Source organism: Octodon degus, unplaced genomic scaffold, assembly GCF_000260255.1.
Source record: "Octodon degus isolate 3935 unplaced genomic scaffold, OctDeg1.0 scaffold00372, whole genome shotgun sequence".
Taxonomy (NCBI): domain Eukaryota; kingdom Metazoa; phylum Chordata; class Mammalia; order Rodentia; family Octodontidae; genus Octodon; species Octodon degus.
The window spans coordinates 801340-806521 of record NW_004524948.1 but is presented as its reverse complement, the minus strand read 5'-3'; the positions used below and the strand labels follow the sequence as shown (position 1 = coordinate 806521).

Genomic DNA, 5182 nt, shown 5'->3' with positions numbered 1-5182 from the left:
AAAAAAAAAAACAACTCCTCAACTTCGGGGTCTTCCTTGTTAGCTCAGTCATTTAAGTGCCTGCTCTGGCAAACCCAGTCAGATGCAGGGGACCATGGTTCAATCACCAGACCTGCCCTTAAGGCAATCTGAGCCAGCCAAAAAAAAAAATCCTGCTCAAAACATTTTGGAATGTTAGTTTTGTGATCATAAATTTCCTCAGTTGTTCTTTGTCATGGAACTATCTGATGTCTCCATCAGTTTTTAGAAATAGTTTTGTGGGGCACATCAATTTGGGATGAAGGTTGTTTTCCTTTAGAACTTGAAATACTTCACTCCAAGCTTTCCTTGGCCTAAGATTTTGTGCTGAGAAATGAGCTGTAATTCCAATGAGTTTTCCTTTGTAATTGATTTGTTTCTTTTCAGTAGCAGCTTTTAAGATTCTATTCTTGATTTGAATTTCTGGAATCTTGACTATGACATGCCTGGCTATAGATATTTTTTGACCTTGGCTTAACTGGACTTCTATATGCCTCACTTAATCTGTATGTCAAATTAATTTTTTCTACCACAGATATTTTCTGTCATGACTTCTGTGAATAGATTTTTTATATCATTTGCGTTATGTCTTGCTTTTTCATTGATTGCAATCAATCTTCAACTATTCTTTGCCCATTTAGCAGCTGCTGGATTGATTTCTCATGATCCCTTGACATTTTTTAAAAAATGTTTCATTTCATGATCACTAAACACAAGACTGTTCTGTATCTCAGATCTTGAACTTATATTGGCTTAATCTTCTGTGAACATTGCAATGGAATTTCTATCCTCCTTGATATCTCTTTGGCTCTACCATACAGATTCCACTTCTCTGCTATATTGAGTATTCATAACTTCTATAATTTTCTGAAATTCATCTCTTTTTTGCCTGTATCTGCTCTAGAATTACTAATCACGGTTTTCATTGTGGACACAATCTCTTCATTTATCTGAGAGAATATTTCTGATTTCAGTTTTTCTAGAGCCTCATTCAATTACTTTGTTGTTACCATTTCAGAGTGGCCAGTGGAGTGAGTTTCAGATTGTCCCACCTCATTGACACACCCCAGGTTTGCCTTTAGTTAAGAGGATGTCTAAGATTGCATCTTGTTAAAGTGTCTTCTCATTTTACTTTGTTTTCTTTTAGTTTAATTCCTGGAATGATGGCTCTAAATTATCTATGGTGCTTTGCTTTATAGCTAGTATTTAGAGTCCTTAGGAAATGACTACTTCTCTGAGGTATCATCAGTTGTAGCTGTTTTTTCTGTTTTTGAATCTTGCAAAATTCTACCTCTCTAATTTGTTGGGGATGAGAAGTTGCTGCCTATTCGGTCCATCCCCTGGTTCTTTGGTACTGTGCCACAATATTTTTTGTGACCCTTAGTCAATCTCAGTCTTGGAGTACCAGAAAGAAAGTCTTTTTAGAACAATTATGTCACTTTTGGCTATAATGGTACCCTCATCAATGACATCATTAAACACAGCCTAGAAAATAACAAACTGAGCTAACCATTAATTTGTCATATTTAACCATATATACTAGATTTGTGCTTATGAAACAGAATCTAAAACAAACTAGAAAGTTATATGCAGTATATAAGTCCTTAATATGTCAATTTTGTCCTCATAGTATAAATTTTAAAATGAGTTAGGGAGAAAATAGAGAAGTGGAAGAAGAGGAAGGTGTTAGAAGTAAAGGTAGAGGATAAAGGAGAATCTGCAACCTGTTGCAGAAGACTGTAATAGAGAAGGAAGAGATAAAAAGAACAAAACCATAAACATGTTAGAAACCATGTTCACACTCATATAAAAAGATCAAACAATGATAGAGAAAAACACAGAAAACAAAAACGAAAAACAAAGACTGTGAAAATAAACTGGCCAGGCAAGCACTTATTCTACTGAGCCATCTCCACAGCCTGAAAACAAACTACAAAAAAGAGAGAATTTTAAAAAAGAACGAGGTCCATCCCCTGAAGATCAGAGAGCAAAGCAAAGCAGCTGGAAGGTGTTGCTGTAGAGTTAAGATTTTTTGGATCTAGAGCCTGGTACCAAAGCCGGACCCTGAAGAGATGAAATGGAAGATGTGCGAGGATGTGATTTCCTCCGTACAGAACTTCCTCATCTACGTAGCCCTGTTGTAAGTCACTCCATTTATCTTGAAGAAATTGGACAGTATATGAAGATGGGGCATGCCATATAAACATATGATAGAAGAACCTGGCTACAGTTTCTCCTGCCTACTTGCAAATGAATAGGCCCAGGAAGGTGTAAGAGACTTTTTGATTGAATAGACAGAAAAATTCTATTTGTCAAGAGCAAATTGGGCACTAGTACCTGACACTTATAGCTAAAGTATAAAACTATTGGGAGGTATGAAAATATATCTTGTGGTGATAGTGTGCCCTTATGCTGGTAATATTCAGCCTCTACAAAGGTTGGTGTGATTATAAATAATCTCAAACTCCATGTTCTATTGTAAGGGGATTATGTCCAAATTGTCATTGTCTTGTCATTTCTATTTACATTTTTACTTCTGTATACAGTATATTTGTGATGAATCTCTTACAAAGAGCTATGCTTACTGGGAATCAGCACATAGCCACAACGGTACTTCAGTGCAAGATCATTAGTCTATATTTTTAATAAAATACCAGAAAATTTGAGAGAAAAAAAAAAGAAAGAAGTCCGCTTTCAGATATGTCTCTGCTGTCCCTGGCAGACATGTGGAGAGAGAGAGCCCTGATCTTGTTGGTTTAACCTAACAAGCCAGCAGTAGCTTTTTGGCAGAGTAGTGAATAACCTAAGCAAGCCATAAGGTGTACCTTATGACTGAGACCAGACTCATTCAGCCTGCAGCCATCAGGGAAACTTCTGTGGGGCTGAGCCCAGCAAGTAGCCCCTAGAAACCACAGCTAGGAGTTACAAGCTCAGTCCACCTTTCTACAAGATGGCTTCTAGCCAATGGCTATTTTGTGCAGGATGACTGAGCCCTCAGAACCTACCCTTAGCTAGTGAAGTCCTTCACATTGACTACTATGTCTCTATGTGGAGGCCTGTATGGTCCCCAGTAGTCACTGTGTGTCTGCAGGTTTGAATCATTCATCTCACACAATAAGTTCCACCTCAGGAGAAAGTGCTATCAGCTACCTTCTTCTTCAAGGTTTCTCTCTTCACTCTCTCTATGGGCTTAGACTCACACTTCAGATCATTTCTGGGTTCAGGAGACCCACTTCCCTCCTTCTTGTCTTCTTTTGATTCTATATACCAGCATCTGTACACTGATTCTCTAAGAGGCTTTTGATCTGCTGCTTACTACTCCACCCTATTACAGAATGTTTGTGGCCACTGAAATTTTGTCTTTTTCTCTCTAATTGCATTAATATGGGTTTCTACTTTCCTTCTTTTGCAAATATGACTAAAAGTTTATGTATTTTGTTTATCCTTTTAAAGCACCAGATCTTTGATTTATTAATTCTTTGCATTTTTTAATTTTTAAAGACCAAAAACTAGAAAAAAACATTAGAAATGATACAAAATTTTATTAAACAAAGTAATAGAAATTCAACAGTGGTTGCTGTATTGAATGATGTTGTCTTTGTATTAGTTGTTTAAGTTACCAGATATAAACTCAGAAAACTGGTTTTAAAAAAACAGAACAAAACAACATCAAAAAGAAAGTTATAGGGACGAGATAGCACAGAAGACTAAGCACTTGCTTAGGCAAGTGCAGGGACCAGGGTTTGATTGCTGGCACCACATGTCATGCCAGCCCTGACAACAAGTGCACTGAGCCAGTGACCAAGTCCAGGTGTGGTGGTGTATGCCTGTAATCCCAGCTCTGGGGAGCCTGAAAACAGGAGGATCACTATGAGTCCAAGCTGCATAGTGAGACCCTGCATACTGTATATAATACCAAAAAAAGAAAGAAAGAAAGAAAGAAAGAAAGAAAGAAAGAAAGAAAGAAAGAGAAAAGGAAAGAAAGCTTTAAGAAAAACAAATGCAAATTAAAAAATTTAAGCTCCAAATTTTATGACTTATTGCTCTGATCTTAGTATATATGCTGCCGAACAGAGCACTATTGCTCTGATCTTAAATTTCCCTCCTTGAGATAGCTTTTTAGTCTGGCTCTTGTGTTTACAAGGATTTGAGGTACATCATTACATTATTTACTTTGGGTAACTTTATTTTTTTATTGAAGACGAAAAACAGATTTGGAAAAGATAGAACTGCAGTCTAAGCATCTGGCTGGCAAGTGCAAGGACCTGGGTTCAATCCCCAGTACTACATACCCTGCAAGCCCTGAGCCAAGCTGGCCACCAAAACTGGGCAGGATGGTGCAAGCCTGTAATCCCAGCTCTGGGGAAGCTGAGAAAGGAGGATCACCATGAGGCAGAGCTGCATAGCAAGACCCTGTACCAAATAAACAAATAAACAAACAAATAAATAAAAGATATTTTTAAGATTGCATTCAGGCTATCTCCCCCAGACTGATGCAGCACTCACATCCATAATCCCAGCAGCTTTCACACCCAAAATCTCAGCATTGATCATGGGGTGTAGAAGCCCACCCCAGTGACTTCATGAGGCCTTGGACAGACACCTAGATACAAAACACAACGGAGGCTGAAGCAAGACTTTCACAAATTCAAGCCCAGCCTGGGCAACTTAGAAACTTAGCAAAACGCTGTCTCAAAATAAAAAATACCACAGTGCCTGCCTGGAAAGCATGAGGTCATGTGTTTGATGCCTGGTTTCAAATAAAAACATAAAAAAGAGTAAAAACACAACGAAATAAAGAGAAAAAACAAAAACAAGCAAACAAGAGAAGAGACTAAAGCAAAGCAATATGAAACAGTACAAATGGTACAGAATTTCACAACAAGAATGGAATATTAATACTAGTGGTTATATTACATAATATGATCATCAAATTATTTGCTCAGACTACCAGATATAGATATGCAAGATTGATCAAAAAATTAAACATTCAAAAAAATTAAACATTCACTCTTCTTTTCAGTAAACCTTAAATTTTTCCTTGTCATTTCACTTTTTATTTTTTAATTTATTTTAAAGAGAATATAGGGGCCGAGGAGATGGCTCAGTAGGATAAACGCTTGACTGGCAAATGCAAGGATCTGAGTTCAAACCTCGGTTCCGC

At 37.3% G+C, this 5182-nt stretch overlaps 1 pseudogene; it reads left to right on the top strand.

Moving 5' to 3' along the window:
- The window catches only part of LOC111814593, a 43293-nt pseudogene extending 41092 nt beyond the window's left edge, over positions 1 to 2201 (top strand).
- The last annotated feature ends 2981 nt before the right edge of the window (positions 2202 to 5182 follow it).